Here is a 25,120-nt window from a genome sequence, read left to right on the forward strand (position 1 = left end):
GAGATTCTGAGGTCCCAGACCCCTACGGGGAGAGGCAGGATGGCCTTGCAGCAGGTCGGAGATCGAGGGTGTCTTTCTCGCGGAGCTGCTCACTGGCACTCAGGGACAGGGAGACGCGGAGTCACAGAGAGGCGAGGAGTCACAGAGACTCCATTGCTCTTTGCTCCGCCTTGGTGATTCCCGGCGTCCCGCCCTACTCAATTTACATCCCCGCCCAAGCTGTGCCAGTGGCACAAAAGGAACCACCTGCGCTGTTGCAGCCTAACCCAACAAACTGTAGATTTCAACTCCTCACATACATAAGGTACACACTCAAGAAGCAGAATTAGGTTCAGAGGAAGCAGGAGCCAGACCCAACTGGGCGGGCAACATGGAACCACTGTACCAGCAAACGCACAAGCAGGTCCACCAGATCCAGTCTCACATGGGACGCTGGGAGACAGCAGACAAGCAGTCTGTGTACTTAGTAAAAAATGAAATCCAAGCAAGCATACCAGATATTTGGCCACCAAGAACGCCTAGAGATTTTTTCCAGCAAGGAGCCACCCAACAAAAGACAGAATGCCAAACTTCATGTTGACCAGTTAAAGTATGATGTCCAGCACCTGCAGACTGCTCTCAGAAACTTCCAGCATCGATGATAAGCAAGGAAGCAGCAGGAGAGACAGCAAGAGGAGCTTCTGACTCGCACCTTCACCCCCAATGTGGGATGCGGCGCCCCCCTGTGAGGCTGAGAAGGCCCCAGCAAGGCTGCAATGGTCCCTGTGAGGCTGCAACAGCCCCTGTGAGGCTGAAACGGCCCCTGTGAGGTTGAAACAGCCCCTGTGAGGCTAAAGCAACCCCTGTGAGGCTGAGACAGCCCCAATGAGGCTGAGACGGCCCCTAAGACGCTGGGACAGCCCCTGTGAGGCTGAGACGGCCCCTGTGAGGCTGGGACAGCCCCTGTGAGGCTGAGACGGCCCCTGTGAGGCTGAGACGGCTCCTGAGAGGTTGAGACGGCCCCTGTGAGGTTGAGATGGCCCCTGAGAGGCTGAGACGGCCCCTGAGAGGTTGAGACAGCCCCTGTGAGGCTGGGACGGCCCCTGTGAGGATGGGACGGCCCCTGTGAGGCTGCGACAGCCCCGGTGAGGCTGCGACAGCCCCTGGGAAGTCGAGAAAAATACCACATGATCTCACTCATTTATGGATAATAAAAACCATTATAAACTGATGAACAAAAAATAGATACAGAGGCAGAGCAGCATTGAACAGACTGTCACACTATAGTGGGAAGCCTGGGGATGGTTGGGGGGGTGGGAGATCAACCGAAGGTCTTGTATGCATGCATGTAAGAATAACCAATGGACACAAGACACTGAGGGGTAGGGGAGGCCGGGGGTATGTCAAGCGGGGGGGGAGAGGAGACATATGTAATACTCTTTGTAATACTTTAAGAAATAAAACAAAATTAAAAAAAAATACCCAATAAATTTCACAGGACCAGTCTACCAAATCTTTAAAAAACAGGTAATACTTAATTCTGCTTAAATTGTTCCAAATCTTAGAAGAAAACTCTGGAATTATTTAATGAAATAAAACATTGATTTTGAAAAAGAAAATGTTTAATCTTTTGATATACTCTATCTCCTATTAGTAGAAACTAACTTCTAAACTTATGAATATGAGAAGGTTTATTTATCATAATGAGATAGGCTATGCTGCAGTAACAATCTCAGTTACTTAACAGTTGCTTAACACAATAAAATTTACTTCATGCTATGTATCCATGAGGGACATTGGAAGGGGTCTGCCTCATACGGTCATTCAGACAGAATTTGGATCAAATAGGCTTCTTTGATCATTGTAGGGAAGAATAAGTATATATACACAGAACACATATCAATTCTACTTATAGTCCATTTTCCAGAGCAAGGTATGACTTCCCTTCTAACTTCAAATTGGGCTGAAAATATGTGGAAAAACATTAATTTTAAATGAGCAATATTGTTTCTCAGGATGTGTGTTTTTCTTTTTTAAATTTATCTTTATTGTTGAAAGTATTACAGATATTCCCTTCTTCCCCCCCACCTCCTGCCATTGACCCTCACCACCCTGCTCCTACCCGTCCCAAGGCCTTCACTGTAGTATTGTCTGTCCATGGGCTATGCATACATGCATATATGTTCTTTGGTTAATCTCTTCCCACCCCACCTCTCTTCCCTCTGAAATATATCAGTCCATTGCATATTTCAATGTATCTGGATCTATGGAAATATTAGCAACATTTTATGGGCCCTATTTTTAAAAATACTTTTTTAAATATATATTTTATTGATTTTTTTACAGAGAGGAAAGGAGATGGATAGAGAGTTAGAAACATTAATGAGAGAGAAACATCAATCAGCTGCCTCCTGCACACCCCCTACTGGGGATGTACCCGCAACCAAGGTACATGCCCAGGACCCTTCAGTCTGCAGGCCAACTCTATCCACTGAGCCAAACCGGTCAGGACTATAAGAATACTTTAAGGAAAATTTTGGAGTTGAAATTGTATCTATAAGAACAAAAACTAGTCATACCTAGTAGAAATTTATGTGACTCTCTTACACCTGGTATCCTTATATCTTGAGTGGTCTCATCAAAGGTTATACCAATGGTACCAGCAGTGGTCTGGGAAATGAATAGAGATTTCTACATATATGATGTATCCCCTTTTCTAGTCACTGGTCCCAACATCTGTGAAAGTTCCAAGATCAACACTCTGGAATAAAGTGATTCCAGAGAAAGAGGAGTTGGTACTGAGGCTAGAAGAAGAAATGGATAGAAAAAAAAATGAGCTTATTAGCTCAAGAGTATGTGATATAGTTGAGAATTTAATAATCTTAATTTAAGAATTAATGTAAGTATGGTCGATTTATTTTTTTGAATTTAATGAAAATTATAAAATCACACATTTAAAGATTCTCAGCAAACCTTAAATAGTATATATAAAAAGGAAATTACATCAAAGCATATCATAATAAAATCGTAACACTAACTCAAAAATATTGAAATAAATTACAAAATGAAACATACAAAAGAAAAATAATGGTAGATTATTAATAAGAAAGGCAAAAATGTAAGGCATTTGTGATGGAATGACATCTTTAAAGTGTTGAAATAAATTTCTGCCATTTTAGAAATCTCTACCCATTGAAAATTTTATTCCAAAGGAAAGTAGATGTAAAGACTTTAGAGAAATAAAATCTGAAAGAAGCAATGGCTAATAGGCCTGTACAAAACAAACAAGAAAGAAAAAATATTCAGGTAAAAAAATGATAGCAGATAGGTACTTAAATTTACACAAAGAAGAACTATGAAAATAGAAAATATGGGCCAAATATAAATGTTTAAAGAAAATAATGATTGCCTGGCTGGCGTGGCTCAGCAGTTGAGTGTTGACCTATCACAGTTTGATTTCTGGTCACGGCACGTGCCTGGGTTGTGGGCTCGATCCCCAGTGTGGGACGTGCAGGAAGAAGCCAATGATTCTCTCATCATTGATGTTTCTTCCTCTCTCTTTTCTCTTCCTTTCTCTCTGAAATCAATAAAAATATATTTTTAAAAATAATAATAATTCACTACTTAAAGAAAAATTATTTTTTTCTGAGGCTTAAAACCAATGTCAAGGAAAAATATATGGTAAAAATTACACATGGTTTCCAAACAGTTCCACCTACTCAGTAGTTTTAAAAGCTATGGACTCCAAATCCATGGCCCCAAATCATAACAAATTTCATTTATCGTTAATATTAGCTCTTAAAAATTAAATTATTTGATTACTCAGTTTACATTTCCTCAAATAGATAATTTAAACTTAAGTGCCTATTTGAAACAAAATTAAGTTAAAAGGAGAAAATATATTAAAGTATGTAGTAATTTGGCATATGCAGGAGAATATATAACAGAAAGATCATAGTATATGTCTTGATTGGAATCCCAGTACTCCAAAGCTAGATTGAAAGACTATAGAGAAAAAAACAGGGCTAAAAGCAATTTCTAGAGCTGTGACTCCAGCTCCTGTTATAAGAAATAGGTGTGGAAGGAGGCAGTTTATGTGGAGACTGCCATGGATTAGTCATGGAGCCATACTGTGTCAATACATGGTGTGGCAATGAAAATATGAAGCCTACATCACTTTCCTTTACATGGTACTGAATTCATTTTGTGTCCTGGCTGTGAGGATCTATGTCTGTGTGCTCATGAGGTTGACTCACTTGTGTTAACATATACGAGGATTGGCATAGTAATAGGGATAGAAAGGTGAATACAGAGTAATTTGGCATATGCAATTTTCCTTCTCCCTCTATGTTTGTTTCACTGCAACAGACATTATTTTTTACATTTATTTAAAGTTTATGAAGTTTATATTAGAAAATATGACGCTAGGAAACATTTTCAAAGATATCTAGAAGGAAAGATATAACTAGTCTTATTCAGATCTTGGTCCCTCGTAAATACACAGTAAGGTATTTCATCTCTTTTTATAGTGTCATCAATAGTCTTGTCTTGGTTTCCAAGTATGTGTGAGACAGTCTTAAGAGTTATATTTATTTATATTTATTCATAGAAACCAAATGTGGAATTAACACGTCCCAAGGAAGTGAAGTGTCAGTTTGAGCCAATTGCATGTCATCTAATCAAATTTCTTGAATTAATGTTCCCAGTGAACAGTGTTTCCTAGAGGTATATTGGCTAATGTGGGAAGTGAAGATGCAGATTAATTGAAAATCAATTTATGGATTAGATAAAGAGCTCTTAGGTAATATGCCATTGGCAGTTAAGCTTAAATCCTTTGGAAAATAAAAGCAAAGAAATGATAAATGCACAACATTTCTTGGTCAGCATTCATTATGTAACAGTCCATAATTTCACAATTATTCCTAGGCGGGTAATTACTTGAGTTTATGTTAGCAACCATATAATTTGATTTTTAAAACTATGCTACTAATTATTAGGCTTAGGAGGATTTATTTTGTAGTGTTTATTCAGTTTGGTACTATATCGTTTGGAATTTGACCCTGTAAATTCGGGATTTCTATATGCTCCTGGGAGTATTCTCCCTTTAATGAGACATTGATAGTGCTGGGCTATTAACATGAATCATTTCATTGAAAAGGTCATTAAAGACCTAAATTCATAAGCAGGCCTACTTAAATGATGAGCTATAATGGCATTTTCATAAGTACTAGAAAAATCCTGAAAGATGCATTATTACTGTAAGTAAAACAGCAAATATATTAGTTTAAAATCAATTTTTAATTTATTTAGTGAATAGGAACATAAGAGCTGCAAGAGAGACTTCAATGTCATATGGTTTTGTAGTTTTCATACCTGATTTCATATTAGCATGTGTTGGTCCCTAGAAGTTCTTCTTTGGTAAGACTCTTTTGGAGTTCAGAAATCTGCATTTCAAACATGATAAAACAAGTTCTTTAGAAAATTCTGACATAGGAAGACTATGTAATTGATAATCAAGAGTGTCTTTCATTTTACATACAAAAAAATGATATCCTCCAACCCACCCCAAAAGAGACCATAGCTTAAAAATCTATTTTTTATTTTGTCCAGTTTCTTAGATGTGTAGGCCAAGGAAGAATCCTGAATACCAGTTACTTCAACATGCATGGCAGAGCACATTCTAATATTTTTTTTAGAGTGCTATATCCTTTCTTTATAAATTTGTGGCATACTTTTATTTATTTGTAATACTGTTTTTGAGTTTAAAATATACCTTATTAATGTATGAAGAGACATTTAGAGTCATTATTGCATTATTTAAGCTTTGTACTTCATACTTTACTTTTTATAGTCTCCCTATTTCACACCTTGTACTTGCCAATTGTTAGTTCCAACCTCCCATTTCTGACTTGTCAAATGAAAAAATATCCCATGAGTTAAGTTTTCTGTATCTACCCTCATATGTATATAGAAGTGTAATTCCAAGTTTTGTCATTGTATCTTGTATGTCTATATGCATTATAAATGACATTTTACATTTTATTCATTTTTATGAGTTCTCCACTATGAGTGTTATGAAATGAAATAAACACATACAGTCCTTTCTACTTACCCACACATTTACTTTTCTGGCATTCTTCTTTTCTTCAAACAGATTAACATTTTTGTTTTGTGTTATCCTTCACCTTGAAAAATATCCTTTAGCCTTTCTTGTCCTGCAGGTCTTTGGGAAACCAAATCTCTCAGTTTTCCTAAAAAGTTGTTATTTTATCCTTAGTTTCAAGAGTCTTTACTCTATATAATCCCTGGATGGACATAACCTTTATTTGTATTCCTTTCTTTTGGCCTTTAAAAATATCATTCTATTTTTTTGTTGTTGTTGTTGCTCTTGATTATTTATGATGAAGAGTAAATGGACATTTATATTCTTTCCTCTATGTACTATTTCTTTTTAATCTGAATGTTTTCAGATTATCTTTGAATTTTCTACTGAACATATTTGGATCTGAAATCTGATTTTTTTCTACCACTTTGGGGCGATTTTTCTACATTGTTTTTTCAAAACTATTCCATCCTCACATGCTCCTCTTCCTGGAGCTATTATTGCATATATGTTAGACTTCCTTTGTCTGAAAATTGCTGGCTATTCTGTGCATATTTCTTTCAATCATATATCTCTCTGTTATTCATATAGCATATTTTTGTTTTTTTAATATATTTTTATTTTCACTGAGGAAGGGAGAGGGAGAGATAGTCAGAAATATCAATGATACGAGTCATTGATTAGCTGCCTCTTGCACACCCCCCACAGGGGACTGAACCCACAACTTGGGCATGTGCCCTGACTTGGAATCCAGTCATGATCTCCTGGTACATAGGTTGAAGCTCAACCACTGAGCCACCCCGGTCAGGCCATATAGAATATTTTATGCTGATCAGTAATCAAGTTCATTGATTCTTTGCTTATCTCCAATATGATGTGAAGTACAGGAAAACTTTACACCTCAGTTATTATAATAATCAGTTTTAGAATTTTTATTTTATAGATTCCAATTTTCTGATGAAATTGCAAATATGTGCATTTATTGTCACCTTTATTTACTTTTGCTAAATTCTTTGAACATTATAAAACAGGCCCTACTTTGAACTGAATGATACCTGCTTTAAGCTTGTGGTCTGCTAAATCTAACATCCAAGACGTCACTGGTTTGATTCTTACCAACTGTTTATCTTATTGATTACTAGTCACATACTCTGATTTCTTCTCATATCTAATTTTTAAATTATTTTTTTAAAATATATTTTATTGATTTTTCACAGAGAGGAAGGGAGAGGGATAGAGAGTTAGAAACATCGATGAGAGAGAAACATCGATCAGCTGCCTCTTGCATACCCCCAACTGGGGATGTGCCCGCAACCAAGGTACATGCCCTTGACCAGATTCGAACCCAGGATCCTTGAGTCCACAGGCCGATGCTCTATTCACTGAGCCAAACCGGTCAGGGCTAATTTTTAAATTATTATTTTCCACTGAAAATAAAGTATCTTTGATGATGCATTAAAGATACTATTCTGTTAGCTTTCTCTGAAGTATGTTTATTTTCTTCTGGTAGAGAGTTTAAGTCCTGTCTATCACCTTGCCCTTAGTAGTCTTTGTTAACACTTTACAAGGAAGGATCTGTAGAAGGTCCAAGGTGTTTGTCAAGCTCTTCTCACTCAGTCTTTGCCTCTCCCATGGAACTTGTCAGGGCTTGATTTTCATGGTGTCTGGGAGGAAGAGTGTAACCCTTACTTATGTTGTCATATTTACTCATAAGCCATAGTCTTTCTGATGTCTTTGTTAGATACACAGCATGCACAAGAGGTTGTAATAAGATTCATCCACTTTAACTGGTCTGGACTACCAATGTCTCAAATTGCTGTTTGACCTCCAGTATTGGTTTCATGCTCAGCACCATAGTCAATGCGGTAAATTGTGTAGAGTCCCTATTACTTATGTGAGACCTGGTCTTTGGCATAAAACTTACTAGAAAACCTCATGCATATTTGTGGGAATCAACATGGTATGGCTCCATCTTCTTCAGCGGCTGTAACGACAGAATTCAGCTGCTTGTGTACCCCTGCATCCCAACCGCCCCCTCTTTATCTCAGTTGAACCATCGTGGTTCCCCCTAGAGAGCAGCTTGCTGGGCCATCATTAGGAAATTGTCTGTGGGTAGAGGGGAAAGGTGGAGCCCATCTCATAGATTCCCATGCTTCTGGCCGTTGTGTGCTGCCTGCTTCTAACTTATAATAACTGTTGACATATTTTGCCTGGTTATTTTGTTGTTTGCATTGGAGGTTCTAACCTAGTATGATTTAGTCTGCCATATTTGGAAGTGAAATTCTGTGATGATATGTAATATTTGGCATTAACGGAGTACTTAAGACTTAATTGCAATTTCAAGAAAGATAAAATTTTCACCTTATCAAAATAAAGGTATAGCCCTAACCAGTTTGGCTCAGTGGATAGAGCGTTGGCCTGCAGACTGAAAGGTCCCAGGTTCGATTCTGGTCAAGGACATGTACCTTGGTTGCGGGCACATCCCCAGTAGGGAGTGTGCAGGAGGCAGCTGAATGGATGTTTCTCTTTCATTGATGTTTCTCTCTATCCCTCTCCCTTCTTCTCTGTAAAAAATCAATAAAATATTAGATATAAATAAATAAAAAATAAAGTTATAGCTCACATAGTTCAGGAAGAAAGAACACAGAAATTATATCCTTACCTTACAAGATGAGTCAATCGATGATGTTTAAAGTTGTCTAAAACTGGTATTTTAATTAAAATTCAACTGAGATTTTGAAAATAATGTAACTGTTCATATTGGGTGGAATAAAAATTGGAGTGAGCAGTGTGATATTAATAAGATCGATTGTTATCTTTTGTTGTAATAAGTAAATAGTTTTCATCTAATATTTATAAATGAAGAATTAAAATTGTGGAGGTAACCATGGGAAATATCACTTATTAATTGTTAGAATAGAATATTATTGAAGGAAGATGGGGAAAAATAAAGAGGAAATTCTTGCTCTTTCTAATGAATTGAAATTTTATGTGTGCTAAAAATTTATAAACTACTATATATTGAATAACCATATTTATTTTGACATATATTTATCACATAATAATTGGCCAATTATGGGTTACATGATGAAAATATCCTATTTTTATTCCCTATATGATGTTTTTAAATAATTTAAAATTCTTTAATTGAATGACTCATTTTTATGATTAAAATACACACAAAGTCACACAAAAAATAAGTATAGTATTTGGTTTGGATTTTTATCTCACTCTATCTTCAGGATGTTGATCAGCCCCAGTATTCCTCAGTGACCCAAGGACCCTAGTAATTCACTGTCCTTAAAATACCCTAGGTCCGTGGTCGGAAAACTGCAGCTTGCGAGCCACATGTGGCTTTTTGGCCCCTTGAGTGTGGCTCTTCCTAAGCCTTAGGAGTACCCTAATTAAGTTAATAACAATGTACCTACCTATATAGTTTAAGTTTGAAAAATTTGGCTCTCAAAAGAAATTTCAATCATTGTACTGTTGATATTTGGCTCTGTTGACTAATGAGTTTGCTGACCACTGCCCTAGGGCATCAAACTAATCCCCCAGTGTGTCAATAAATATTTTCTGATGAAGTTTTTTCTGTTTTTACCAAAGATTAAAATTATATGTGCTGAAATTGAAATAAAAACATATTTCTCAGGATGGAAACTAACTTGTGTCCAGGGCTAGCTAGCTTGAGCCCCTAAACCTACTTTATGTTTCCTCCCTTGACTCTGAGGTCATCTTGTACAGGTGACCTCCGGTGGCTAGCGACTGCATCTAAAACATTAAGAGACTGGTGTGGTTTTGATTTCCATCTTCTTCACTGCCACATGTTGGATTTGACACATAGATTAGTCTCTTGAGGATACCAAGCCACCATTTATTTAGGAAGATTCTCAGCATCTGAAAAAGGAAGTGAAAAAAGCACTCTCATGGGATGAGTTCTGATACCAGTTGGAAGATGGTGGGTTAAATCATGCTTTTGAGAATTATAGGTTGGCAAATACTTGATTATGCTTGCTCTACACTACTAGAGAGTATTGTTATCTTTCACAACTCATCACTGACTTCTACCATAGGTCATAAACATAGTACAAAATAAAATGAACATGTATATTTAACCTGTTTTTTCTATATATTGTATTTTCTATGTATTTCTGAACTTTATTTCCTTGCAAAATTGCTGACATTACACATTATTCATAAAGTTATAGTTCCCAAAGTTAAGAGGAAAGGTTCATTTTCATAAAATGACTAAGCTGCTTAGTTTTATTTTATACTTCTCCATATTTTATGACACAAAATAAAATATCTTAGGATAGCACAGTTATGAATCATTTAGTGTCCTAGAATATATGAACATAATTGTCATCTAAGACAATAGAAAATGCATAAAAGAATCTCTCTGAACTCAATGGGCATATTTAAAACCCTACAAATATTACTGTTCTGTGGAATAATGAGCAAAAGAAAATAGATTGTGTAATTCAATAATCCTCTCCATAAAAAAAATACTGAACTCAGTCCTGTGTGGTTATTTAGTAGAGGAATAACTCTGATTATTAATATGGGGGTAATGTTTAATATAGTGTGAAAGTCGTCCTGATGTATTCTTCTGTGATAGAATACATTTTACTTTGAGATTTTCCTGAGTTCATCTACAAGAGAATGGTAATTAAAAATGAAGATGCAATGCTTATTCTCATCACAAATCATACTTTATTACATGCACACTTTTAGATACACATTTAAAGGGTACCCATCATAAATTTTTATGTTGTACATGAAGAAAAGTGGGTACTATTCCAGTAGGTGATAACTTTACAAATTGTATGGAAATGAATGGCACAAATGTGCTGGGGCTTTGTTGAGAAATACACTGCAGTAAAATTTATCACTCAGCAAGTTCTTTATTCAAATGCTTGTAAGTTCAGAAATTATCCTCAATCAGAACCTTTATTTTTTCCTGGTTCCTTATTTGGTTGTGTTATGAATATAGAAAATAAGTGAATATCCAAACCAGTATTCATGGGGTATTAATACTTCCGAGTGTTTTTTGAAGTCCATGGATAATTACTCGGAGCATCTGAAGTTTGTAACACACTCAGAACTTTTCACTCCTTCTACTTCTTCTTTGCCAAGATCTCTAGACACTGATAGAACAAATAACTCATCCAGGAATAACTGAGGTGCTTTGTTCAGAGTGTTGAACATTTCTGTGGGGAGATAAAATGCAGAGTACAATCGTGTAAACATTTTTAAGCTGTCTATTCTTTCCCTAAAAAAAAGTTTGCATGGTTTAGTTCAAAGTGTATGTTTTGGCTGAAATTTGAATGGGCTCCCTACATCCTTACTGTACCTCTTCGACTTTACCAGAGTTCTCTGAGCATACCCTGAACCTTGTAGGGCCCAGAAAACATTGTTCCAAAATTACTAAAGAAAAAGCATGGTTACACTTATTATTTAAATGCTTAGTCTCAGTTCCGTAATTTGTAGTAAGGGGATAAGAATGGCTATTTCCTAAGGTTATAGTGAAAATTTAAAAAAAGCAACAACAACGATTTATAAGTGTCCTCAATGACCCCTTTAAAATAACAAGCTCGAAGCATGTGTTAGTTCTCTTCCCCATATACTTACTGACATAGAAAATTACCTGCACATAATCACATACATTCCAAAGTAAAATATGCTCATTTACTGAAAAACGATGATATAGATACTAAAAAGTATGAGCTTAAATTGTCACATAGCTTCAGCTACACATAGTAGTTATTTTTATCTGACTTGAGCAGGCTACAGACTTGGGGAACTAAAGGCACTCATTCACTTGATTTATTCATTCATTCATTCAATCACTATTTATGGAAAATCTGTTGTACAGCAGGCACTGTGTGAAGTTCTGGGAATACAGCAGTGAACAAGACAGACATGCTCCATTCTCATAGATAATATGAAACAAGTAGATTAAACATAGTATCTGAAATACGCTCTCACCAAACAAAAACAGTATTCCTCATAATTCACAATCTGATTCATGATTTTAAATTGTAAACACATTTTTACGTGATCACATAGAATTGAAATAACTCAAGTTCTGTTTATTTGTCCTTATTAGTACTGTGTTATCATTGTTTACTTCAAATCCACTGGTTAAATGTAGGAAAATGTAGTACCACAAGGTTTGGAAGCAAATTTGAGCTTTAATTGAGCTATAAAACAAATTGGAATTGTGATGAATTTGGTCTTTAAAAAATGTGAATACTCTAAAAGTAGAATTTGTGTGATTCAAGGGCTCACTGTATAGCTGAGAAGTTTCCAAATTAACTTTCTTAAAGAATATATGTAAAATACAATGTTTGTGAAGGCATGTGTCTATGTGTTTAAATATCACATTCATGTTTTCACAGACTTTATAATTCCCAGTTTATGTTGATAATATAATGTTCAGTCAGTTTTGTTTTTGCTCATAAATTCTCTGTAGAATGTGTGATACCCTGTGTCCTGTACCCACCACCTCAATTTTAGCAAACCACTGGGCCAAACCCACTTTAAGGAAAGATGTGGGATTGACTGGTAAATGCCATAGTATGTCAGCTGGAGCCAATGAGCCCTACACAGCATTAGGATTAAATCCCCAACTAACCCTGATTCATTTCCATTACATCGCAGCACAGCCAAATTATTCCTATTTTAAGCTCATCTATCACTAAATCATAATTCGATGGTCTTCTAGTTTATCAACAGTAAAGGAATCACATTCCTTGTTCTGTTTATGCATAGTTCAAAAAAAGAGAAAAATTTAAATACTTTCAAGTGGCTCGTTTCTATCTTTCAAATAATTGAATAGGATACCATAAGGGAAAGTGCTCTTTTTGACTCTGTGAGTGGGATGTGGGCTGAATAAGAGAGAAACCAACCCACATAATCAGAGAACCCAGTCTTACAATGTGTAACTGTACTTTGAGGCCGTGGCTGCAACAGATATAAATTATATAACCCTGAAGCACTGTAGATGGGAATGAAGGATGCCCCAACTGGGATTAAGGTTTTGGGATAGTGGTCAAAGGGAAAAAGTAGAACTGAAGAGAGCGCTGGAAGTATGCGTAGGGTAGACAGCACCTGACAGAAAGTTGGAAATGTGCAATTGGAAATGTACACATTTCTCAAATTTACAAGAGCACAAGAGATATGCAGAAGGAACCAAAGGAAGCATTACTGATTAATGAAATATTTTATAGATTTCTACTTTTCTGTATAGATTGATGAGGAAGGTTTGGGTGCTATTTCAGGAAAATGATGTTGTAATTCTAGTGATTGCACAGGTGATTTGGGGCACTTTTGGAAAGAACAGAAAGGAGAGATAATGAGACTGTGTTTCTTCTGATCCTTTGTGGATGCAGGTGTTCAAACAAAACTTCAACTTGGTCTATTCAGGGGAAAATATTTCACACTGAGATAGCCTATATAACATGTTTTCAAATGAAAAAAGCTGCTAGAATTAGGATGCATCAGCACTCTTTTTTCTTTTCTTTAGAGATACATCAGAACCTGTACAGCATTGGTCTAGAATAGGACCAGGCCACTTTGATGTGGTTAAGGTGGGGAGAAAATTCCTTCTTTCTTTACAGGTTTTGGGCTTGAGCCTATTCTGATAAAAAAAAAATGTGAGCGTCTATATTTTTTAAAGATGTTATAGTTAGCAAGAATCATTTATATTCTTTTTGTTGTTGTTGTTAACCCTCACCTGAGGATATTTTCCATTGATTTTTAGAGAGAGTGGAAGGGAAAGGGAGAGACAGAGAAACATCAGTGTGTCACATCGATTGGTTGCCTCCTACATATCCTTGACCAGGACCTGGAGCTTGCAACTAAGGTATGTGCCCTTGACCAGAATGGAACCTGGGGCCCTTCAGTCTGCAGGTCAACAGTCTAGTCCAGCCGTGGGCAAACTACGGCCCGCAGGCCAGATCCGGCCCGTTTGAAATGAATAAAACTATAAAAAAAGAGACCGTACCCTTTTATGTAATGATGTTTACTTTGAATTTATATTAGTTCACACAAACACTCCATCCATGCTTTTGTTCCGGCCCTCCGGTCCAGTTTAAGAACCCATTGTGGCCCTCGAGTCAAAAAGTTTGCCCACCCCTGGTAGTCACTGAGCCAAACTGGCTAGGACTCATTTATATTCTTAAGGTGAACCCTAGCTAGAGGGACTTTATATACTTAACATGGGGGGGGGACTATGTCTGAAAGAGTAAGAAAATGGAGGGTGGTAGTGTGGATCCACTTTACCTACCCCCAAGCTCTGACCCCAATAACCATGCTCAAATTCCCCAGCTGTGCTCCAAATTGGACTACAAAGCGTCTGGCTCTCCTCCCAACCTCATCCCTCTCACCCTCTCAATGGAACAAGTGGGAAAAGTTTAGTGGAAACAGCTGAAGTAACAGTTCAGTGAATCTCACAACTTCAGTATATGTAAGGTCAAGACGTGTTGTAGAATGTGATGTGAATGCATAAAACAGGAACGTGAGATAAGGGTATGTGATTCTTGGCATCCAAAGATGCAACAGCTGCCCATGGAAATCACCAATCAAAGCAATGGCATAGGTTAAGAGACAGATTTTCCTTTTACTGCCATTTGATTGACTTATAAGAATATTTTTAACAAAAGTAATTTTATGTACATTTGTTCAAATATAAAAAGGTGTGCTATTGAAAATCAATGAGATATTTGCAACTGTGCATTCTACTTTGCCTATGGGCCAGTAACTTAAATAGCCAGAGTTTATTTTTCCTTCAACCTCCCATTCTATAGCAAGTGTCTTAGTCCATTCAGGCTGCTATGTCAGAAATACCATAGACTGGTGGCTTATAAGCAACAAATACTTAATTATTACAGTTCTAGAGACTTGGGAGTCCAAGATGAAGGCACTGGAAAATTCTGTGCCTGGTGAAAGGGAACTTCCTGGTTCATGGATGGCCTTGTTTTTGCTGTGACTTCACATAAAAAGTGGCAAGATAGGCCTCTGGGATCTCCTTTATAAGGGCACTAATTGCATTCATGAGGGTTCCTCTTCCATTACCTAATTATCTCCCAAAGGCTCCACCTCCAAATACCATCAACAAGGGGAGTTAGGTTTCAACACATGACTTTTATAAGAAAAAAAAATTATGGAAGGAAAGGAGCAAAACCATTCTGTCAGTAGCACCAAGCAACTGCACTCCATTATTTATGTGACTATATTCATTTAAAAATTAAATATGATCATATTTATTGAATCAAAAAATTTATTGAATCAACACTACTGTATCTGACATATCAAGGTTTAGTATTTTTAACCTTTTCACTCAATATTACTCTCCTACAGAGCTTTTTACATTTTTGTTGTTGTTGTTAATTGCCTAACTTCCACCCTGAAATCTTATACTGTATATCTGTTTATATAGTTTGGGCCTTTGGAAGACCACAAACCATTGTAATATCTAAGATACATTCATCCAGAAGAATCAATTTTTGTCCCCTTACAGGTGATATGGATTCCCTTTGAGGATGCATAGTTTAAATGATTTCTTTGATAAGGTACACATTATATTATTTTCTATACTACTGCCAATATTTAAACAAATCTATCTCTGCCAATTAATTGTTATGGGTATTATGTAAACCTCATTACTTTCACCAATTTAAAATGCCATCTTTGTTTACTGGGTTCAGGTAGGAGGAAGTAGGACAGGTTATCGGGGAGGTGACAGAATTCCAGATCACCCTTGGGATGATACAAAATTTTATATGTTTATTCCTAGAAAATATTATCAAAATGAATCTATATATAATTGACAATGACCATAATAAAAACAGCAAAATTGCCTGAAGAAACATTGGGAGAAACAATTAATCCTTTAAAAAGCAGCTTTGTGCATTCATTATTATCCTAATTCACATCTGTTTCATTGTATATGTCTTTTATATGAAGAAGAAAAAAAACATATAATTTTCTATTCACCCTGGAAAGTACCACAGGATGTCAATAATTTTCTCTGAGCTCTTAATGAAAGGCTTTAAATTTCAATAAAGAATGTTCTTCCATTAGGGAACTCATGAAGAGTTTGCAGCAATTTATTCCCAGACAATACTGAATGGCATCATTTTACCAAAATTTTCACAAAGTAATTTCACTCAAATAATTCAATAAGAAGATACCTTTATAATTTTCTTAATCCTTATAATATCAATTAATTGACACCTATCTTTTTTTAAAAAAAACGCACCTTGCTACAATAATATGTTGTTGAATTCACAATGTTACTTTTAATAATTTCATATCAGTTCTTTAGTCAGAACAATTAAAACAATGAGCCTGTTAACGCCATTGTAAATTATATTGTGCTGTATTTATAATGTGTTATCTTTTTAACATATAATTTAAGTCCTTTTTATTTTTAATATTTTGCCATAAAGTCTAGTCTATGTATACAAGGTGAAATAGAATGTGTAGATTCTAATTTAAAAACTTTGGTAAAAACAATTTCTGAATTCAGTAAGATAATTCTACCAAAAGTAATTATTTATTGTTTAAATCTCTAGATCAGTGGTTTTCAACCTTCCTAATGTGGCGACCCTTTAATACAATTCCTCATGTTGTGGTGACCCCCAATTTCATTGTTACAAATTGAACATAATTAAAGCATAGTGATTAATCACAAAACAATATGTAATTATATATGTGTTTTCCCATGGTCTTAGGCGACCCCTGTGAAAGGGTCGTTTGACCCCCAAAGGGGTCACGACCCACAGGTTGAGAACTGCTGCTCTAGATGATTGCCCTGGTTCTGTATTTCTTTGGGTGCATAAAATATGCTAAAGTAACATAAGAGAATAACCATGATTTAAGATTAGTTAGGTACTTTTTAAAATAATGAATGCATTCTATAATAAATCAAACCTTAAGCCTTTGATAATATATTTACTTATTAAATTTAAATACATGAAAATTCAAGTAAATGGTCATTGAACACACTGCTAAGAGGATGGACTCTGGAATCAAGTTGCTAGATTTGAACCTGAGCTGTAACATCTACTGTCTGCATGACCTTTGGCTATAATAATTAATCATTATTTTTTTTATCTTGTTTTCACTCTCTGTAAAAGAGGGATATTAATAGCAGCTAGATAGAAAGAAATCAGACACAAAATAGTTTTTATTGTATTATTTCTCTTATATAAAATTATATGGCAGGCCAAACTAACCTGTGATAAAAATCATAATAGATCATTCTCATTGATAGGAACTACTACGGAAAACAGTATGAAGTTTTTGTAGTGCAGGAATGATCATGATAGAAATATGAATTATATGGTTATAGGCATTTGTCTAAAGTTTGCCCTTAATATTTTCTAATTTCATTATTATATCTAGTAAAGAGGGAATATGCTAATTGACCCTCACACCATTGCAAAGATGACAGCGCCCACAGCGAATAACAAAGGAATATGCTAACCGACTTCCCTGCCCTCAAAGATGGCAGCACCCACAGCCAATAAGGAGGGAATATGCTAATTGACTGTCCCACCCTCAAAAAATGGTGATGCCCACAGCCACAAGATGGCCGGCAGGGGAGGTCAGTTGTGGGCAATCAGGCCAGCAGGGGAGGGCAGTTGTGGGGGACCAGGCCTGCAGGGGAGGGCAGTTGGGGGTGACTGGGCCAGTTGGGGAGGGCAGTTGGGGGCGACCAGGTCTGCAGGGGAGGGCAGTTGGGGGTAATCGACCCAGCAGGGGAGCAGTTAGGTGTTGATCAGGCTGGCAGGGAAATGGTTAGGGGGTGATCAGGCTGGCAGGCAGAAGCAATTAGGGGCAATCAGGCAGGCAGGCAAGAAGTTGGGAGCCAGCAGTTCCAGATTGTGAGAGGGATGTCCGACTGCCGGCAGTGTACTAAACCAGCAGTTGAACATCCCCCAAGGGGTCCCAGATTGGAGAGGGTGCAGGCTGTGCGAGGGACAACCACCTCCAGCGCACAAATTTTGTGCACCAGATCTCTTGTATATAAATAATACCTCAATATTTTTAAAAATATGATCATGATAAAAATATTAAATACAAATTCAGTCTACTATAGAATAAAGGCATCCTAATAAACAAATGATCAATGACTGCTCTGGAGGCCAGGGCTTGGTTGTGGCCCTACTTTGCCTGTTATGATCCTGGCAGGTACCAGCTATGAGCCTTCCTTCTGTTGCTCCACAAATACTTTTTCATGACTTCATGTGCAGACACATCAAGGTTGATCAAGACATAAACTTTTCTTAAAGGAATCAAAATTGGAGCAAATGTTGGCATTTCTTAGTTTGCCTCCCATCTTGTAGAAGATGAGTTTGATGCTTATTAAGTGCTCTTTAAGCTTGAACTAAGTAGAAGAATTCATTCTACTGAACCTATGGAATAGATTTGCAACACCAAGAAATAAATGATGAGGACCAAAACAACTGCCACACCCACTATTCCACACTGAGGCAGCATAGTATGAGAGGCAGAAACTATGAAGTCTGGAAGCTGAGTACAAGGACAAGTTTTGCAATTTATTTGCTGTGTGTTTTTATAAATTTGCTTAAAATCTCACTTTCACTGTTTTAAAGAGTCTGATGCAATATCCCCTTAAATATGCTAGTTTGGGAAACATTATATATATATATACAGAGAGAGAGAGACAAAACCGCAGTGTATAACAGCTAGAATACATATTTGCTTATCTTGTTGCAGGATAAAGTTGATTTCAATAAAAATTAAAGTGTTCAGATGTAGCATCTCATAAGTGTCAGGTTATATTTTAGCTAACATTTGCTAAGTGCAAGTTATTATCACGGTTTTAAAATACTGAGGTATCAAAGGAGTCTTTTTCATTCCACTATGGAATATGATTATATTTCTAGAGTACTTTGGAAACCTAGAGACTTCAGGAAAGACCATTCTTTTTGGTCTCTTTATAGAGTTGCATATAAATAGTTGGTCACTGCGATATTTGCTTTATGTTTTAGTAGCAATGGTGAAATCATATGTATCCCAACTGACTTCTTGGGTTACATCTTGATAAAAGTAAGAATACATTACCACCACACTTTATGCCACAGGTAATTTCCTTTGAATCCTAAGAGAGTCCAGCAATTTTACACTTTTCACTTGAGAGAGCCACTTCTGATGTTAAAACAAAACAAAAATAAAACATGGACAGAAAAAATTGCATCCATCCAAAGACTTGCTCTGGTCAAACTGCACAGCTGTAAAATGTAAATGAAGCGCTAGAGTCAAATATTTCCTAATTGCCTGTTTTAATACCGTCTGTTCATTTGCTGCATTTGGTAATGTGCCACTAAATATGTAAAAACAAGTTAGTTACACTATATTACTCGAAAAAGATGCTATCTTCAGTAAAGATCAGGGAAATTTGTTTATATTGGCTTCCAGAAATATATTAACAAAATAAAACCATTTATCAGTGAGAGAATTTTAAATGCATCCCATTCCTCTTCATAGTCTGCTTTATTTTGGCTTGTTAGTATGTGAGTATTGAAAATACGGAGGTTTACTTTGATGTGCTGGAAAATGTATGACATTACTTACGAGAGAAAAATAATAATTGTCACCACTGTTGAACAATTATGCTTTCTTATCCCTCGGAGGCTCTTACAATTTTTCATTTCTGGCTATGAGTAGGAGGAATTTCTTAAAGTTTAGACAGTGACTATCTTAGGATCAGTTAAAAATGAAAAGTACTAGTAAACCTAAACCAAGTGCTTGTCTTCACGCAGACAAAATAATTAGTGCTTGAGTTCATTCATTGAAGTCATGCATCTTGTGTCTGTATACAAAGCTAATGATTAAAGGAATATTTTTCAGCCTCAGAAAAATAGTCTGTTAGGTTGTTCTTTTCTCAAAATAATGAGGAATCAATTGTGTTCCAAGAATCACAAGAGACATGGTTCCTTTTTTCTGGGAAAGAAAGTTAATTAGGGAAAAAGGAAAGCTAATAAAAATAATTGAGTGCTAGCCAAATGCCAGCTGCTTATCAAATATCAAGTATAGAACCAGAAATGTTAGTGGAGGGCTTAAATCAACAGGCTTTGGAGTCAGACATAATTCAAATTTTTTGTTGTTAGTCCTCACTTGAGAATATTTTTGCACTGATATTTTTAGAGAGAGTGGAAGGGAGAGGTGGAGACAGAGAAATAGAGAAACACTGATGTGAGAGAGACAAATCTATTGGTTGCCTCCTGCATGCACCCCAACTAGGGTGGGGGATAGAGCCTGCTACCCAGGTACTTGCCCTTGACTGGAATTGAACCTGAGACCCTTCAGTCCATGGGCCGATGCTCTATCAACTGAGCCAAACAGGCTAGGGCCATAATTCAATTTGAACCACCTTGTATAGTGAAAGGAACCATTTTCTCAAGTGTAAAACAGAAATAATACTGTCACCTACATGTCGTGATTTCTGTAAGAATTAAATAACATACAAAAGCCTTAAGTATCTAACATGTACTCAATAAAGTGCTTTCTATCATTACTTTATTATTATTTTTTGGTTGAATCATCACAGCAATCCTGAGACATATATGTTGTTATCTTATACAAATTAAGAAAAGTAAAGTCTCAAAAATTAAAATGACCTTGCCAAAGATATGCAGCTAACGTAATTTAAACTTGAATCTTTAAAGCTGACTGCACTCGCCTCCTTCCCACTTTCTGGTTTGTGTAAGGCAGCAGTTGCTCCATCCAGGCCACTGTACAGGTCACACTGTAGAAAATGGGGAGACTATTCACACAGACAAGGTTACATTTACAATTTTAATGTTCATCACAGTAATTATCTCTTAACTGCTACTTTATCAGTTAAGTGGCACAATATTGGACCAAAAAGTATTATCCCATTTAATGTTCAGAAGATCCTGAAACATAGACATATTTCTTTTTGTTTTACAATGAGAAAAGTGATCACAGAGCAAGGGATTTGTCATGATCAGATAACCAAATGTGAAGAAGATCCATTACTTGAAACCATGTCTACCATTTTCTAAAGTTTATGATATAAGAAAAAGCAACACTGCTCCCCATGTGAGTCCAGCAAATAAGATTAAATTTATATTTTCAAGAACTGGTCTTGCCAACATGAGCTGTTACATTCACCTCTACTCTTAAAGAAATTTTACTGGGTCTTACAACATATACAGTTATGACTTCCAGCTTTTATGGCTACAGTGGAAATAATTGGTGGGAAATTTAAAAGCAAATTGTCTTCTCTTTGGTGTCCTTAGAACCAATCAGAGCACTAAAACTGTTGCAGTTTTCTGATAGTTTTGAAGTAAATTGTAGTCTACTTTCATTCTTTTGCATGTGGCTCTCCTATTTTCCCAACACTATTCATTGAAGAGGCTTTCTTTCAGCCACTGTGTGTTTTTAGGGCCTTTGTCAACAATGATTTGCCCATATGCGGGTGGTTTGATTTCTGGGCTTCTGTTTCTGTTCCACTGGTCTGCGTGCCTATTTTTCTGCCAATACCATGCTGTTTAGTAAAACTTTAAATAAGGGTTTGATAAGCTTAATATTATTACATAAAAAGAATTAATGGATAGCACAGAATGAGACCTCTGGAATGAGCATCAGCCCTTTGATGTTCACTTTCTATCAGTTGTTAAACATTTGGATATCGTATTGATTTCACTATTTAGCACACTTTCTTTATTAGTCAGTATGCAAACACAGCTATGCTTCACATTTAAATGCATCACCCAAGGGCTATTCTATTTACACTCCAGCTCCTTCTCTCTTTTCTCTTTCTATTGAGGATTTGTATGCTTTTCTGGGGTACGTTTAATAAGCCAAGAGAAATTTGACTTGTCTATTAGAATAGCTTAAGTAAGATTTGGAGATGGTGAATGGGAATAGACTTTCTGAGAAATGAACAAAAAAACTATAATATTTATATATGTATATAGTTGACCCTTGAACACTTGAGGATTGGTGGTGCCAACTCCCTGCACAGTCAAATATCTGAGTATGAGTTGTGATTTCCCAAAAACTTAAGGTATCCCTTGGTACCCATTTGTGATTGGTTCTAAGAAACCCTGTGGATACCAAAATCCATGAATGTTCAACTACCTTATATAAAAATGGTGTAGATCAGTGCATCCACTTGGCCCTCCTCATTTGTGGACTCCCAACTGTAGATCAAAAACAACATAGGTACTCATTGAAAACCTCCACATGTAGTGGATCTGTGCATTTCAAAACCATGTTGATCAAGGATCAATTGCATACACTTTTCTTCTAGAAGTATGTATCCTAAGCATAAAATGATAGTTGGTTCATGTTGCTATGGCCATTGGATCAGCTCCTTTATTATCAACCAAAGTAAGGACAAATCCATCTCCAGCCTCCAAAGAATTTATGAAATGAAGAAAAGATACTGTTTTCAAAATAAGCTGCAGATCATAGATTAACTAAAGCAGTACCACTGTGACATCAAATCCTGTTTACAGAGAGAAAATTAGAGGTCATATTGCCAACCCTTAACTCTTCATTAGGTGTGAAAAATGTGAGATCAAGAATATGAAAAATGTTTTCTTCTACCTACTAGTACTTGTCTTTTGGTAGTACAGGTTTTCAATTACATGAAAGCTAGCTTCTTTAAATTGTATCTATGGTACTATGTTCCCATTTGCTTATTTTAATCCTCGCAGCTATGCTCCCCAGGGACTTATCAGTGGCTTTCTCTGTGAGGAAACACATGGAAGCCAATGGGCCTGGAAGGATATGTAAGGTAGCTGGATGAGACTAAGGATAATGTCTAGAATGATTCTTATGTGAGGTATTTCCCTGGGAGCTTTTAACAGCTAATTCTGAGGACAGAGGTGCAGGGAAACCAGAGAACTGATGCTAAAACAAAAATAGAGGTAGACGTTTTATAAAGATGGAGCATGTTGGATAAAGTAGCAGAATAGTTTTTAGAAGTAACCATGTAGGAGATTGGAAAGAGTACTAACATGAAGAGGATTGGCTTTTAAAGACTCATACTGTTAATTCTTATTTCAAATATCTGCTTTTCAAAGTGTCTTGGTTCTGGAATGCGTCTGCTGTTCTACTGGCTCAGTGTAAATGTGCCAAAATGACAGTTGGAATTGATTATTGTGATCTTGGCTTCAAAGAGTAATCATTGCAAACAAAAATGCTAGTAGAAAAGTCCACCAAAGAAAGTCAATCAGTGTTCGGATTCTCTACCCTGACAGAACAAGAAACGTAGGAGTTTGGGAGTATGGAGAATTGAGAAATAGTACATCTCTCTGTTTTCATAAGTGCTTTGATCTTAGAAGGCAGATGGATGGCAGAAGAATGAACAGTTTGGACACTAATTTCATTTCAGATGGCTCTACAGATACTCTTCTGTGTTACTAGATATTACATATGGTAACAGAATGTTGTTTGGTGGGATGACAGAAGGTTAATAGTTAATGAGGAATTAAATTCCAATTGATTAGTCATGAATACTGGATAGAAGGATATAATATCTCTCTTTTTCTATTGACTAATTATATCACCTGATAAAAGGGCTCATATTGGATTATTCCTTAAAATCAGGGGTTCACTGGGAAAAGACAAGCAGGAATTTTTATAAGATTAATGAATATAATGATTCTCTTTTTATTGCTTTGTAATAAATCAGCTTGCCCTATTAGCACACAGTAGGAAGCTATGTGAAGGGTTTCAGAATCTTTCAACATTTTCCAATGATTCCAGTGAAATAGCACACTGCTTTTTCATTATTTTGAGGGATACTAAATAACTCTCTGCATAAAAACATATAACATATAATGGGAAAATTTTTGTTAGAGAACCGTGTTATTTCCAGCCATGTCGGGCCCAAACATTCGTCGCCAAAGGATGACAAGAGAGCAGATTATTTTTTTTTATTCTGTAAGTAATGTTCTTATAATTGTAGTTGCCAAGTTTGATCCTTGGTAGTGTTTGTCTGAGTCCCTCAAGTGTAATCTAACCCCTCACAATTTTGCCATGTACTTTGACCTATCCTAAAGCAGCAAATAAAATATTGTACATATAAAACACATTTTGAGACTTGAATCTATAAATATCCACTAACGTGGGCCTTATAAATTCTCACATACTTAAATTTAAGGTCTAAACTAACTCATATTTAAATAAGTTCAAGATTATTTTCTGAACATAGTAATGTATGTATATACTAATTCGTGCAAGTCATGGAACATTACTTAATAAAAATTACTTAAGTTTGTAATAGAAATTTTCCTATATTACTAGCAACTCCTGTATGATTTTCAAAGCAGCTACCCAAATCCTAGAAGTTCTGGTCTTGGCTGGCAGAGCCAGGCAGAGGCACTAAAATGATCTTAAGTATTGAACTTTTCATCATCCAAAAAATTCAAATTCTTAGGTAAAATTGTGTTCTTGAAACTGTGGGTGAAAATAACCAGTTTGCAGTTTTCTGAGGGAAATACTTTAGATTTATGAATTTATTGGAATGCATAGGTTTAATCAAGAGGTGGATATTATACCCAACTTCCAAAATTTAAGATGAATGCCCAAATAAAAAAAAACTGATAAATATTTGGGACAAATGTATTAAACTCTACATTGAATTATTTCTAAAGCAGCATACAGAAAATATACAATTATAAAAAAAGTATATTCTTTACCTGTATATATGAAAGATTACTAAAAGTTATCTATTTCAAAATCCATTTTTCAACATTTTTCAAAATTTTCTTTTTTCTGTCCAATTTATTTGGCATGTCTTCTGGAGTTTCTTTTATATCTAAATTCCAGTTCAACAATCTCTCCTCTCACAAGAGTAGTTCTTTCCTGCTTCCTCCTCCTTTTCTTAAAACTAGTTAAACTGAGTAAGCTAGCCTCTTTTCCATTAATTAAAAAATATTTTTGTTCAGATTACCAAACAGTACTGAAAAACAAATAGACAGATACAATGATTCTAGGGGTCAGAAACGAGATATAACTCTCAATTTT

At 36.0% G+C, this 25,120-nt stretch overlaps 1 pseudogene; it reads left to right on the forward strand.

Moving 5' to 3' along the window:
• The first annotated feature begins 342 nt into the window (after positions 1-342).
• LOC132236118 (Golgi SNAP receptor complex member 2-like) lies at positions 343-728 on the forward strand (annotated as a pseudogene).
• Positions 729-25,120: the final 24,392 nt, after the last annotated feature.

This window comes from Myotis daubentonii, chromosome 5 (assembly GCF_963259705.1).
Source record: "Myotis daubentonii chromosome 5, mMyoDau2.1, whole genome shotgun sequence".
Taxonomy (NCBI): domain Eukaryota; kingdom Metazoa; phylum Chordata; class Mammalia; order Chiroptera; family Vespertilionidae; genus Myotis; species Myotis daubentonii.